Source organism: Thamnophis elegans, chromosome 10, assembly GCF_009769535.1.
Source record: "Thamnophis elegans isolate rThaEle1 chromosome 10, rThaEle1.pri, whole genome shotgun sequence".
Taxonomy (NCBI): domain Eukaryota; kingdom Metazoa; phylum Chordata; class Lepidosauria; order Squamata; family Colubridae; genus Thamnophis; species Thamnophis elegans.
In genome coordinates, this window is record NC_045550.1 from 4,346,393 (window position 1) to 4,363,089 (window position 16,697).

Genomic DNA, 16,697 nt, shown 5'->3' on the forward strand with positions numbered 1-16,697 from the left:
AAAATAATGATTTCAGCCTTTAAATAAACATGTTGCAAACCTCCAAGGGCTTCATTATAAGATTTCCAAAGTCTAAGAATAATATATCTGAAAAATGTGAACAGTTCTGCTGGATGTACATCTACTTGAGAATGCAGTGGTAGTAAAATAAATGTGTTGATATGCATGGACAAATATTTACATGCATTCCTGCAGTTACACAAATAATGTTCTACTCTTAAACCAGCTGCTTTTACACATATTTTTCAGCAGGCAAGGTACACAGAAAACATAGCATTATCATCTATGACAAATACAGCTACCAATTTTCTACAAATAAGTATCAGCAGAAAGCTTGTATAAAGAGAACTGTACTTGGTGTAGTATAATTTAGGTAGCAACTAGCAACTGTACTACAGCTAGCCTGAATATGCTTCCAGCATTGCTTCAAGGTTTCATTTTATTAACAGAAACAGAAATCTTATGCTCTCATTTACAATGTACACAGAGGAATACATGTAAACTCAATTCTAACACCATAGATACAAGGAGAAACTCCAAAATATCCATCTGCATAGACAGCATTAAGCTTACAACTTTCACCATCTAAGCCTAAAATGAGCATTTCTCTTACAGCCAATGTTTATTTCTCTATCTTTTCTGTCTTAAGATTCCACATAAAACCATTAGGACTGCTACTTCATCTTACAGTATTAAGTAAATATAGTGTGCACACAACTTCAAAGTAAAGTCTTTGTATAAATCAGTGCTGATCGCCAATCCGAAAGGAGTCCTAAAGAAAATAATGCAGACTATAATTCAAAATGTCAGTATTGTGAAGATGCTGTAATATAACATTTACTAAGCTGCAATGAAATCACCCAAATGGGACCAAATATGTAAGAGATACCTACATCAGTGGTGGGTTTCAAAAATTGTTCGAACCTACTCTGTGGGTGTGGCCTCCTTTTTGGGAGTGGCTTGCCACCCATGTGACCGGATGGGAGTGGCTTGCCACCCATGTGACCGGATATGAAGATGCCGACGACACTTGTCAGAACCACCTTAAATTACCTCACACACAGCACTGGCATGCATAAGAATATGATGTAAACTTGTTTTTTAAAAGGCATCTTTGGTTTGCGTTAAAACAACTTCAACACACGCAATGTTCTGATTGCACCACAAACGCAGTAGTCATCCTTACCTTTCACAGAGGCACTGAGTTTTATAAATATGAGCATGATAGGGTAGAATAATCATATCCAAGGACCAGTGGTGGGTTTCAAAAAATCTTGGAACCTCTTCTGTAGGTGTGGCCTGCTTTCTGGGTCCACTGGTGGAACCTCTTCTAACCGGTTCAGTAAATTTGACGAATCGGTTCTACCGAATAGGTGCGAACTGGTAGGAACCCACCTCTGACCTACATATATGCAATATATGCTTGCACAACAAAAAGTTCTGCACTAGCACTTGTACTGGATTTCAAAATATTTATTAAAGCATCACAGTTTTATGGACGACACATTATCTGGATTTAACAGAATTTTTTGTCAACCAAGAATTTTGCAAGGATTGTTCTTAAAGTCTTCCATGCATACTTCCACGGAGACCTCAGTAAGCTTTCTATTCACTTGGAGGAAAGCATATAAATGTGGCTGTAATTTACTGTCCTAATATTGCTGGTCTCTATATACAATGAGTGCATGCATTGTTATTATGAAAATGTAGGAAAGGAAAATTCAGATCATCATAGTTTTGGAATGTATTGTAATTTACTCTTAAATTGACACAGTGGATGGTATGAAATTGGAAACAGATTTACATGCATTTAATTCTACACCAAAGACTATGTGCTTTTCCTTATATACTATGTATGATTGCATGCAAATATGCAAACTTCATACAAGCTATTTCTTATAACTGCTATATTTAATACAACCAGATTAGCTGGCATAGTATCTATATCTATAATGAGACTACAGTATCTATAATGAGACTGAATTTATTCAATAGTGTTCATCTGGGTATTTACATGTCTCTACATATAGATCTATATTATCTAGCTACACCCACACATATGTTAATGTATAACCATTTTAGGCTGACTATATTTTATTTTTTTAAAAAATATTTATAGTACACTCAAAGCTGATTATGAGTTTTCTGTTCTATTTTTAAAAAATTCTACTGAAATTCAAAATTATTAAACACCACCTCAAGCTTTTGGAATACTAATGCCAGAATTCTGAGAATCCACCATTACTTGAACATAGAATATTGTGTATATGACCTATTTATGGATCCAATGATACAGAAAACTCAATAAATGTTTGAGTTTCTGCCTTCTTAAGCTGCTTTGAAATAAGACTTTGTAGTCAAAAAGGCTCAGAGAAAACATAATCATAATTCATCATTTTAGCCATTCTCTAACTTTTTCTGCATGTTTCCAACCAATACGGTCCTGAGCTTTCTTTTGACAATTGGGCCCACAATACTTGCTGATGTCGCTGACCCATCTTACTTTAGGTCTCTTTTGTGGACCAGAGCCATGGAAAGATAAATGCTTGGTATTACACGACAAGATAGAAAAACCCATACATGGATTAGAGAACAAAAGTAAGTATATGATATCATCAAGAGAGTAAAGAAATTGAAATGGAAATTGAATTGATGGCAGGTAGACCAAGGCAGTCATAAAATTGTGAGAAGCTCCCCCTAAAGAGAATGAAATATTTTGGGGAATATTAAAAGAGGCAGAATGTTGTATTTCCCCGAAATAGGAACAGAGAAACATGCTCTTAAAGGCAGAAAGCAGCTAACTTTCTTTAAGTTTATTTTAGAATATCTTTGTTAAAGTTTTATACCCTGTATTGGTTCTGGGAAGTCGGGGGGGGGGAGGTTGAGGGGGGGGGTTGGGGGGGGAGGGTAGAGGGAGGGAGGTAAACATTTGTAAAAGTTTTTTTTCAAAAATTTTCAATTAAAAAAAAAAGAATAGATCCCACTTGATAAAAAAGAGAAAATATATAGAGTATCAAAATGAGGGACATTCTAAAAACAGAAATTCCAGCCCCAATTGTGATCCCAAGTTGGCAACTATCTGAATTTTAAGTAGCATAAAACTGGTATGAGTTACTTTTACCATCCCTTTTAAAATATAATTAAATAAATACAGTAAGGACAAAATTTGCCTCAATATTATGAGTGTTTCAGTATATTATCTGAAACAAAAAACAGGAAGAAATGTTATGATTGCTTGCATGTATACTTTAAATATGTAACATTCAAACCAGAGGTGGGTTCCTACCAGTTTGCACCTACTCGGTAGAACCGGTTCGTCAAATCTACCGAACCAGTTAGAAGAGGTTCCACCAGTGGACACGGAAAGCAGGCCACACCTACAGAAGAGGTTCCAAAAGTTTTTGAAACCTACCACTGGTCCTTGGATATGATTATTCTACACTATCATGCTCCTATTTATAAAACTCGGTGCCTCTGTGAAAGGTAAGGATGACTACTGCGTTTGTGGTGCAATCAGAACATTGCGTGTGTTGAAGTTGTTTTAACGCAAACCAAAGATGCCTTTTAAAAAACAAGTTTACATCATATTCTTATGCATGCCAGTGCTGTGTGTGAGGTAATTTAAGGTGGTTCTGACAAGTGTCGTCTGCATCTTCATATCCGGTCACATGGGCGGCAAGCCACTCCCATCCGGTCACATAGGCGGCAAGCCACTCCCACAAATGAGGCCACACCCACAGAATAGGTTCGAACAATTTTTGAAACCCACCACTGGTTCAAACTCCTCATAGATTCAGACCAAAAAGATGTCGTTTTATACAATTCTACATTTGGGACTTTTATGCACACTTTTACAACTGTGCACAGATATGTAGGAGAATATACATCTCCCTCCCCCCCCCTCCAGCCTGATTTGGAGTTGGAAAATAATCATTATTAACAGTTTTATACCAAAGGCTATCAATAGTAGGTGTATTTTGCCTCTTGTAAGTTTTGGGGGGAATGAGTAGCTCTGCTGCAATTTCTTTATTGTATTTTTAAAGTAGTATATCATCTCATATTTTAAAATTATACCCAGGATTCACCCAAACACTAAATTCAAGCTATGAAAAGCCTCCTCCAATAGCTCCTAAAGTATTCATTGTTATCGTTTCCATAATTAAATTCACAATTTTGTAACTAGAATAAACAGAGGGATGGTTTTAATCAACTTGCTATACTTGTCCTAGCATAATCAACAAAATATTCTGATTGATAAATTATGAGCAATCTTTTCTTGCATTTTTCTATTTATCATTTTCAAATACAGTTTTGCATAAAGATGGATTAGATAAAGAAACCCAATTCAATAAAAATGTTTGCATTTATTTTCTGTTCTCATTTTTCAGATAGGGATTATTCCTAATTTTTTTTTAACATTTTCAATGTACTAATTTATTTCCTCAATATTCAAATCAAGACCCATTTCCACTACAGGAACGAATATAAATTGAATTTAAAAAATGATCAGCAAATTCAATATAAGCCCATGTCATATTAGCAATAGCAATAGCAATAGCAGTTAGACTTATATACCGCTTCATAGGGCTTTCAGCCCTCTCTAAGCGGTTTACAGAGTCAGCATATTGCCCCCAACAACAATCCGGGTCCTCATTTTACCCACCTCGGAAGGATGGAAGGCTGAGTCAACCCTGAGCCGGTGAGATTTGAACAGCCGAACTGCAGAACTGCAGTCAGCTGAAGTAGCCTGCAGTGCTACATTTAACCACTGCGCCACCTCGGCTCTATTATGGCAACATGTACCTTTTCAAGGCAATACATCACTGGAATTTATTACTGGTATTTTTATTTTTATTTTTAGAAAAATCATATATGAGAAAAGTAAGGAGGCAAATGTTCCAAATTATTTCCAAGGTCAATATTCACTTGATTTGAGTTTATATAACCCTATTTCCTAATATAATATTTAAATATTTCATATGTAAATAAATAGTTTCTGACTCTTCAAGAATTCCTTCTGCATGGAAGACTGACCACGACATGGGTAACTGCGTCCTGTAACTGAGAAAGAACTCTGTCAATCTTCCTCCATAACCCATTAACTTAATATTTTTCAACTTCATGCATCAGCATCCTTTGTTAGCACTTCCATTGCTAAGAGGGAAAGGGGAAAATGCAATATACTTAGCACCTAGACCACCAGGGAGATTTGCAAAGTTTAATGAACTAGCACTAAACCACGAAGATAATTTTCTCCTTGAAGGATAAAAGAATTTTTCCTGAAAGTTTCAAATGACAATATAAAAGTTTCTTTGTAATGTATGAAATAGCTTATTTGCTGAAATACACAGGATTAATTTTCCTACACCTCCTAATTATTCTAAAATCTACTCCAAGGATTAGCAACCTTCGGCCAAAGGCTGGATGTGCCTCACCATAAGAGCCAAGGTGGCACAGTGGTTAAATGCAGCACTGCAGGCTACTGCTAGATCAGCAGGTCAGCGGTTCAAATCTCACCGGCTCAGGGTTGACTCAGCCTTCCATCCTTCCGAGGTGGGTAAAATGAGGACCCAGATTGTTGGGGGCAATATGCTGACTCTCTGTAAACCGCTTAGAGAGGCCTGAAAGGCCTATGAAGCGGTATATAAGTCTACTGCTATTGCTATTGCTATTGCTATTGCTCACCATCCATTATCTGGCCCATAGTCCTCAAAAATTTTATCAACCTGCACAACAGAAGTTAAGAACAATTGCCCATTCAGGTTGCTCTTATGCCCATTCAGGTTGCTCTTCGCTGCCTCCTTGGATAGTCAATTTAGTCTTCTGACCCCCCCTCCTCTGTCCAGGAACGAAAGCCGAAACCAACGTAAATGAGAAGGTTTCTTTTAATCAGTCAAGACTCTCGTTGGCTGCAAGCCACATAAACAAAGAGATAAGCACTCTGGCAGCAAGTCCTACAAAACTTGGCAACAAGGCAAACAAACTCTGGCAGCAATCCAGCCTGCCAAATTTGTTTCTTGTTAGTCCTTAACGTTGACTTCTCTTAATCGTGAACGTTGACTTCTGCAGAAGGGCGTGGCACAAGCACTCTCGTTTATAATCAGGAGAGGATCTTAAAGAAGCATCAGCTGAGCGTAATCATCTCCTATAATTACGCAGTTGTTCTTGCCGCCGAGTAGCCCTTCGACGACATGAATCCCGAAACAACTCACAGGTGTTTTCTAGATCACTCCCTCTTGTCTCCTCCCCACTGATCCAAGGCTCCGGCGCCACCTGGTGGCCAACCAGTCTCTCCTCGCCCTGCTCGGAGTCAGCACCCTGTCCAGGGTCCTCCACCTCCTCCAGGTCCGACTCATAAGACCCCTCACTGTCGGAGTCTGGCGGCAGCTCCAACGGCTCTTACTGGGCCACAACACTTTAGTGATTGGCTTTACCACCTTTCTCAATACGGGCAGAACAAAACTCCCGCAACCAGTGCCAGTGGGCTTAAGAGTAAACTCTGAGCCTGAGGAGGGGGAAGAAATAGCAATTGCGGTGGGGTGCCCTATCCTAGGTGAAAGAAGATTGTCAGTTCTTATCTTTGCTTAGATTGTGTCTTCATCTCCCCCAATACAGCTGCAAAGTTTGCAAAGAGGAAAGTAAAGTTTAGACACCACATATTAGACACAGAATGGTATGCCATGTAGAAGATGCCAGGAACATAGGATCACAAATATAGGTAGAATTTGTGGCTTCTTAAATATTGCTTATATATAAGGAAAAGGCTCCTGATGTTAAGACCTGTTCAAAAATGAGCACCGTATGGATATTGCAGATTCTCCATCTTTTACAGTTTTAAAGAAGAGCCTGGCAGTCATACTTAAGGATGATTTAATTGAAGAGTTGCATTAGATAACTCTCATGATCATTTCTAACTAAACTATTCTATGACTTTGCAAAATTAGTTGTGGGGTTCTCTGAATCCTTTGAATATTCCAGGAATTGAGTTACAAAATCTGTAATCTAAAGAAAAATCTGTAATTACCTTAATTTATAGTGCTGGCCTAATTACCACTGAAATTTAAACATATTTTAAAGAGGGAAAATACCATTTATATAGTTTCCTTTGAATAAAAGCATCAGAGATGCAGAAACTTATTTTTGTATGTATTATTTATAGATAGAATAGTCCCTTTTTAAACACATTCTACAGAATTCACTGAACACTAATATCCCCAAGCTCTACTAAAATTATTCCTTTTAATACAGTAATTTTAGATTAGAGAAGGAATTGTTAACATTGCTAACAGATATTAAGCCTATGAGGGTGTTTACTTCTTCATGCATCTGTACCAAAGACAAAATTTAGCATGGACAAGATGCTGCAGGAAGAAATCACAATATAAAAAGTACTCAATGATGTAAATACTTCAGTTGGAAAGTTTAAGAACCGTCTACATGATTTTAAACTTAAGACTATAATATACTGTATGGACATAATTTTTAATAATATACTTAAGGAAACAAATCAGAGATTCTTAAATCCTGGGTTATAACTTCCAAGTCAGAGGGAGGTATGATTAAAAAAAAAAAAAAAAACCTGACCAGGCTAAATGGGATAATTTCAAAAGCTACTGTTGTTTGTCCTGCACATACTAACATTGTGTAGTTGTAGTTTGAGAACCTATATGATATATAAATTAAATAATGATTAAATGTTATATATATATATATATATATATATATATATATATATATATATATATATATATATATATATATATCATATATATATATATATATGTTTTATTTGTGCTGATAAATAAATAAAGGGAGACTAGTATAGATCTATTTCAAGCTATTTAGCTCTCATCAGCTAGCCATACCCTTACTGGGATTCAAACCTGTGCTGTAATCCCAGTAAGGGTATGGCTAGCTGATGAGAGCTAAATAGCTTGAAATAGATCTATACTAGTCTCCCTTTATTTATTTATCAGCACAAATAAAACACAAATATAACAAAGGCAAGAGTAAAAATATTGGGTTTCTGTCGTGATGGACTCCTGTGACGAGCCGATTGACAGATAATGGAAGCAGTTAGCTTCCTCCCATGATTGGGGCTTACCAGGGGTTGTGACACTAAATATGTATGTATGTATGTATGTATGTATGTATGTATGTATGTATGTATGTATTTCTGTCTCTAACACTAAGGAAATCATTCATCTAAACTCACAAATATTTTTCATTTTTTTTTTTAATATATATTTTATTATGTTTTCATTCTATACAATCACATATTCACTGTGCTTAATCAGGGCATATAACATTGAATAATAAACACGGCCCTCACTTATATAGAAAATGCCCTCTACAGTACAAACCCAGTATACCACCTTGGCCTGCCATACACCCTCTTTCAACCCCCTCCAACTTTCATTCTTCCTTCTCACACACCCCTCTACGCCTACTTCCCCTCCCCTTCTTTCTAACCTTAACCCTATCACTCCCTCTCCATTCCCTCCCTCCCTTCTCCTCCTCCTCTCTCTCACCCTCTCCACCCTCCTTCTTCTTTCACTCGACTCTTTCCTTCGGTATCTATTACCTTCCAGTATATTCGGTTTGTTCTATTTTCGCACTAACATTGAAAAGCCACAGTATACAAATACAATCATGGAATTTAACACATATTGTATTTCCCCCCTCCCCCCTCCCCCTAAATCCCCACCTCCCTTCCCTCCCCCCGACTTCCCAAAGACCATACGTGGTATAATTTTTGAACAATCACAGTCTAAAATATCTCTACATTGAACTCAGCTTCTTACTGTTACCCAAATTTTAAACAATTTAAATTATTACTGATACTAAGCATAGGCTATCTGGAGTTTCTTAGTCCCATATTTACTTTTTATGTAATCAATCCACTTTTTCCAGTCTCGTTTATATCTCTCGTTTGAATGTTCTTTGAGATATGCTGAGATTTTGGCCATTTCGGCTAAGTTCATAACTTTCAAAGTCCATTCTTGAATTGTAGGTAAATCTTTCTTCTTCCAATACTGCGCCACCAAGAGTCTTGCTGCCATTATTAAATACAGAATCAAATTAGTCTCTGCTGCTGTAAAATCAATACATATACCCAGTAAAAACAACTGGGGGGTAAATTTTATCCTTCTTTTAAAGATGTTTTGCAGGATCCACCATATTTTTATCCAAAATGCCTTGACATTACGACATGTCCACCATATATGAAAATATGTAGCATCACAAGAACCACATCTCCAACATTTAGGTTGAACATTTGGATACATAGAGGCAAGCTTTTTAGGATCTAGGTGCCATCTATAAAACATCTTATAAAAATTTTCTCTCAAGTTTTGTGCTTGTGTAAATTTCACATTTCTTACCCAGATTCTTTCCCATGTTTCAAGCATTATTGGTTCCTCGATATTCTGAGCCCATTTTATCATACAATCCTTAATCAGTTCCGTTTCAGAATCCATCTGTACTAATACATTATATATCCTCTTTATATGCATTGAGCTTTGATCTCTTATTTGTTTAAACAAATTATCCTCAACTTTTACAAAGCCAATTTTTTGATCTGTTTTCCACCTAGCCTGTAGTTGACCATACTGAAACCACGTTTGAACTACCTTCTCTTCTTTAAGTACCTCTAAAGGTTTTAGTTCCATCACCCCTCTTTCTGAGATAAGAAGTTGTCTATAGGTGGTTCTATCGTGTTTTTGTTCTACATTCATATTTTCAATTGCATGTCTAGGAATTGCCCACATGGGCACTTTATCATTTAATTTATATTGATATTTTTTCCAAACCCGCAATAAAGCATTTCTTAAGATGTGATTTTTAAATTTCTTATCCGTTTTTTTGTTAAATAACAGGTAAGCATGCCAACCATATAACAAGTCATATCCCTCGATATTCAAAATTCTGTCATTAGTTAGATGAATCCAATCACTAATTGCAGATAATGCCACTGCGTCATAGTATAATTTTAAGTTAGGTAATTTCAATCCTCCTCTTTCACGTGCATCTTGCATTATTTTCATCTTTACCCTCGGCTTCTTTCCTGCCCACACAAATTTGTTGATACCCTTCTGCCATTCTAAAAGATTCGCATCTCTTTTAAGTATTGGTAACATTTGAAAAAGAAATAAAAATTTTGGTAAGATGTTCATTTTTACTGCCGCTATTCTACCCAGCAAGGACAAATGCAGTTTTTCCCACCTTTTCAACTCCAACTGTGTACTATGCCAAAGTGATTCATAATTATACTTGTATAATTTCCCATTTGAGATTAAAATATTAACTCCAAGATATTTAACTTTTTTAACTACCTCACATCTTAGCATCGCCCCCAGTTCTTCCTTCTGTTTGATAGTCATATTTATAGCTATTATTTTGGTTTTTCCTAGATTTATTTTAAATCCTGAGACTTGACCATATTGATTGATCGTATTCAGTAATACCCTACTAGTTTCCTGCGGTTGTTCCAATATTATAACCAGATCATCCGCAAATGCACGGACTTTATATTCTTGCTGTCTAATTTTAATCCCTTTTAGACCGCCCAGGCCCCGTATCTTATTCAACAGTATTTCCAAAGTTATAATAAACAATAATGGGGACAGAGGACAGCCCTGTCTTGTACCTTTTTCAATTTGAAAGGAGTCTGTCAGACTTCCATTGACAATGATCTGGGCTGTTTGCTGCTGATATATTGCACCAATTGACCGTAAAAAGCCATCTCCTATCTGCATTTTTTGCAATGTCTTCAGCAGGAATTGCCAATTAACTCGATCAAAGGCTTTCTCCGCATCCAAAAATATGAATGCGGCCGGGATTTGATTGTTCTTTCCCAGGTATTCTAAAGCGTTGATAATTAATCTAACGTTATCCTTCATCTGTCTGCCCTGTATAAAACCAGTTTGATCGGTATGTATCAGTTGCTGAATTACCCCCATTAGCCTATTTGCTAATATTTTAGTAAAAATTTTATAATCTACATTGAGTAATGAAATAGGTCTATAATTTTTTGGTTGGGTAAAGTCTTGGTCTTCTTTGGGTATCAACGATATGAACGCAGTCTTCCACGAAGGAGGCACTTTCCCTCCCGATTGAATTTTATTGAATAGTTCTCTGAGGGGTTCTACCATTTCTAACTGTAGATTTTTATAATAAACAGCTGTTAAACCATCTGTGCCTGGTGCTTTCCCTAACTTTAATTGTTTAATTGCCTGCAAAATTTCCCCAGAGGTTATAGATTGATTCAGCTTATGCCTATGTTCTTCTCTAACTAGGGGGATTTTCTCTTTATCTAGGTATTTGTCTATATCTCCGTCCTTAATTTTATCCCCTTTATACAACTCTGTAAAAAATTCCCGAAATACCTTTTGAATCTCTTCCTGTTGAAACACTTCCTTCCCTCTGTAACACAATTTGGATACATTTCGAGCTTTCCTTTTTTTTCTAATCTGATAAGCCAACCACCTACCGGGTTTATTTGCATTGCAGAAAGTATTATGTTTAGCATATAATAAACTAGTAGCTACCTGGTCAGAGATCAGAATATCAAACTGAGATTTTAATATAGCAATTGTTTCCCTAATCTTTCTATCTCCTGGATTCAATGTTAATTCTGACTCTTTCCCTTTAATTTCCTCTTCCAATTCTTTTCGTTTTTGCCCTTGTTTGTGTCTATGTATTTTGTTTATATTCATTAATACTCCTCTCATATACGCTTTGCTTGCATCCCATACATATTCCAAAGATGTACCCTTGCTCATATTGAGAACAAAATATTCCGATAGCAATTTTTTACAATCATTAACATACTTTTCATATCTAAATAAGTTTTCATTCAACCTCCAGGACCTTCTTGGCTGGGCTACCCTTCCCAATTCCATCCAGACTGGATTATGGTCTGAAAGAACTCTCGCCATAATCTTTGTCTTCTTCACCCTACAAAGTAAATCATTTGTAATTAGTATAAGATCAATCCTTGAAAGAGATTGATGTCTATTGGAAAAAAAGGTAAAGTCATATTCTTCTGCATGCCTCTCGCGCCAAGCGTCTCGCAATTCAAAGTCGTCCAGCATGTCAAAAAAGGCTTTGGGTAACTTAGCTCGAAATTTGGTGTTCGGGCGAGCTGTCTTCTTATCTCTTTTGGTGTCGATCACGCCATTCCAGTCACCCAATAATATACAAGACTCAAAGTCCCACTGTACTAATTTTGCGTGGAGATTTCTATAAAATCCATCTTGTTGTTGATTAGGAGCATAAATTCCCAAAAGTAGCGTCTTTTTCCCTTCTAAGATTAAATCTAATGCAATATATCTTCCAAAGGGATCTGCTTCAATTAGCTCAGCTTTAATATCTTTTCTTAAATATACTACTATGCCATTTTTCTTTTCCATGGCTGAGGTCGCAAAATGTTGGCCCAGTTTGGGGTTAAACAAATATTTTTGATCGGTTGATTTGATATGAGTTTCTTGCAAGCAAATTATGTCATTCTTAAACTGTTTGAGATAATGAAATATTTTCTTTCTTTTCTGTGGAGAGTTCAGTCCGTTAACATTCCATGTCAAAATCTTAGTTGTCATTTTTGGTTGCCTGAAGCTTTTTTAGAGCCTCCCGCAAGGCCTGTCTCACCTTTGGTTTAGCTCCTCCCACAGCTTCTGAGCTTTTTGCAGTAGCTCCTTGATCAGTGGCCAACGATTGTTGAGATTGTTGCATAGTAGCTTGTTTATCCGCTTGTCTGGTGGTCTTACGGTTGGATCTTTTTTCCTTGACTCCTTGCCCTTCCGGAAGAGGGAGATGATACATTTTATCTGATGGTTGTGTGGTTTGCTGTTTATCTTGTTCGTCTCGTGGTTTTTCACCATATCCCGAAGGTTCAGGGTATCCCATCTTCAGAATCTTATGATAGAAATCACGAGCTTTCCATACAGAGCTGAGACGATATCTTTGTTTGTCCATTGTAACTATAATACCGAATGGGGCATCCCATCTGTACTGTATCTGACGCTTTCTGAGCTCTTCCACCAGAAAAGCATAATCTCTTCTGGCTCTTAGCATCTGAGGTGGTATTTCTTTCAAAACAATCAGGTCCTGTCCACCAATTTGAAGCTTAGTATTGTAAGACTCTTGTAGTATCATATTTCTAGATTCTCTTGTAACAAAGTATATTACCACGTCTCGGGGAAGTTGCCTTTGTTTTGCCGCCCATGAGTTAACACGAAAAATCCTGTCAATCTGCCAATCAAAATTGGATCCCGGTTTTCCCACCAGACGGTCAAAAGCTTCAGAAAACATTTGCTTTAAGTTCTCCTGCTTTTCTTCACGCAGCCCCCTCACTCTTAATGCAAGCTCCATCTGCTTATACTGTATCATAATAATTTGTTTTTCAGCATTGTCAATTTTTTGTTCCACCACTTCAGTTTTGGATATCAGGTTAGTTTTAGCTTCATTGAGAGTTTCTAAATTATCTTCCATTCCAGAAATATATTCTGTTATCACATTTACAATTCCCATCATATTATCATTCATTTTAGTGACCCTGGTATCGAATTTGTCATATAGAACTTCCATCTCATTCCTTATTTCATCTTTGAATTCTTTAAGCATTTCTAGATTCTGTTCTCTGAATTCTTTAAACATTTCTAAGTTCTGTTCTCTGGATTCTTTGAACATTTCCAGAAAAAATTCTTTTGTTAGTACATCTCCACTAGGGGGCATAGATGGTGGGGGCTGCAACTTTGTACCAGGTATGGGAGACGTTTTCGGAGGTAATTTGACAGAGGTTGATTTAGATGCCATTATATTTTAGTTTTAATTATTTATTCTAAATTACTAATCCACTGTGCTATGTGGAGAAAAAGAAATTCCTCCCCCCCCTTTTTTTCCTTCTTTTTTTTTTTTTTTTCAAGGGGTTTTACGGAGGATTTCAAAAGAGAAAGTCCGTTTGGAATGTTTGGAATGTCCCTGTATCAACAACAAAGAGTCTTGAAAGCTTTAAGGGAGTAGCTCTAATTAAATTATAAGAGCTTGTTTCTTTAATTCTGTAGCAGGAAGCCGGAGATAACAAATGCAGAAGCTGTAAACGCCATTTTGAAGACAATTAAACAAAAGAGGTTTTTATAACATTGAAGCTGGTATTTCAGATAGAGAAAGGTTTTCAAAGTTCACAAGTTTGGTCTTTGCTCGTATTGATTTTTAATAGTCTCTTTTCTAAAGATTGTCCTGAGGGGGAGGGGTTCTGTCTAGTGCTGTGAATAACAGCTGCGAAGTTCAGGTCGGAGTTGAATGACTCAGCTTTGGGTTGATCCTCCCCCTCCGTCCACAGCTCACAAAAAAACAAACTGTGAAATTCAAAGAAGATTCTTACCAGCTGAGATTCCTCACTGCTTTTTTCTTGTCTGAAAAAAGAGTTATCTTCTTGATATTGAGTAGATAACGAACCTGAATTCTGGGGGCAGCTCTGTTAAGCTGCCGACGGCAACAGGCCACTCCCCGGAAGCCACAAATATTTTTCATTTTAAAGGCATGTGCAAGTACAAAATTTGAGAATGACTGACAGAGTATAAATAAAGATACATGTTTTTAAAAAAGCAAAAAGGAAGAGGAAATATATTTTTGCCTGTGCTGTAAAACAACTGTTAGACAGTGAAGTGCTCTGTATATTCAACTGATATTTAACTAAATATGAAAGCTACATAACAAATAGAAGTTTGTTCTTGATCTCGGAAAGCAACAACTACCTAACATATTTCATGGCTGCAAGGACAGAAAAGACTGTATTGAGTCGTTTCAACAGTCTTGCATATTTATTCATCTGGAACAAAACAGCAAATCTGAAAAAGTTATGTTATTTTCCAACTCACATACCACTGCACATATTAATTTCATATTTTAAACACTAATATTAAAATATATTGCCCCGATCCAGATAACTCAACATTACAAAGAACTTCAGGAGAAATTTTTAAAATAATTGACATCACAACGAATAAAATTATAGAAACAAAGACAATGCCACCAATATGAGAAGAAGAATGTTCCATAATCAAGTATAACCCTCATTCATTAAGAAGAGAAATGACCAAAGGAAGCCACAATTAAACATACTAATCTTGCTGCTGAATGTAGATTATAATTTTTTACAACAATACTAGCTGACTGACTAAAGAAATATGTCCTGGATATTAGACATATCAACCAAAAAAGTTAAATTCCAAAGAGGAACTGCTATTATATAATAATAGATTTATAATAAATGTAATAGAATGTATCAAGAAATGTAATAGGCCATATAAATAAAAAGAAAAAAACTATATTAATTTTTCTGGATGTGAAAAAAAGCTTTTGATAATTTACAGTGGTCATTTCTAACATCTTGAACAAAATTAACTTTGGGAGGAATTCAAAGCTTGGGTTAAAAGTATATAGAAAGGGCAAACAGGAATTATTACAGCTAATTGAGTACTAACAGCAGATTTTCAAATCAGCAAGGGATCACACAAGGTTGTTCTACTTATTATTTATAGAGCCGAGATGGTGCAGTGGTTAAATGCAGCACTGCAGGCTACTTCAGCTGAGTGCAGTTCTGCAGTTCGGCTGTTCAAATCTCACCGGCTCAGGGTTGACTCAGCCTTCCATCCTTCCGAGGTGGGTAAAATGAGGACCCGGATTGTTGTTGGGGGCGATATGCTGACTCTGTAAAGCGCTTAGAGAGGGTTGAAAGCCCTATGAAGCAGTATATAAGTCTAACTGCTATTGCTATTGCTATTATTCTTATTATTTATTCTTGCTTTAGAAATATTGGCAGAAAACGTCCAAGACAACAAACAATACCAGATCTTAAAATCCACGGAATAAACTAACACAGAAAGAGAAAAGGCAATAAAATAATTGATTAAAAATCCAAAGCTTTTGTGAATTCTACATATAAAAACAATGTTCAAAATACCAAAAACAAATACAATGTTTTTTAAAGAAATTAAGTTGGAAATCACATTTTACTAGGTATTATCCCCTGGGTGATTCAGGCCAAATGCTATGGCCACCGATTCATCAAGGAAAGCCCTTCTTACACCATCGTGAAAGCTCTTTCAAGTCTTTCAGCCAGCATGAAAGCGTCCCTCACCAACTCAAGTGCTAGAAAGCAGGGGGATGACCCCCTATCTGAAGGCCCAGGGCGCCATCAAAACCAGCACTTTGCACGTAAGTGGCATCCCACAGATTCCTCACAGAAGCCAAGTGCCTCATTATCGGCAATCACCGGGCAAGAAAAGCTTCAGCTATGTGAGATCAGCAGGTAGACGATTTAAACAGGGATTGTCCTGTTCCTGGAAGCAACGCTTTCATGCTTTCTTACTCCTGACTATAAGCTTGACCAGAGCATATTTCTGACCAGGCCTATGGCTTTTGTCATAGCACTTTGTCTGTTTTCAGATTATGGACTGTTCATCTTGGCTTTGCATCTCCTCCTCAGCAAGTAGTAATTGTGCGCATGAACCAGTGGTGGGTTTCAAAAATTGTTCGAACCTACTCTGTGGGTGTGGCCTTTTTTGTGGGAGTGGCTTGCCACCCATGTGACCGGATGGGAGTGGCTTGTTTTAATGCAAACCAAAGATGCCTTTTAAAAAACAAGTTTACATCATATTCTTATGCATGCCAGTGCTGTGTGTGAGGTAATTTAA

The 16,697-nt window shown here is 36.7% G+C and overlaps 1 protein-coding gene across 3 annotated transcripts in view; it reads right to left on the reverse strand.

Moving 5' to 3' along the window:
- DOCK1 (dedicator of cytokinesis 1) overlaps window positions 1-16,697 on the reverse strand; it is a 510,685-nt gene that overhangs the window by 229,754 nt on the left and 264,234 nt on the right. The gene's annotated exons all lie outside the window — the stretch shown is intronic.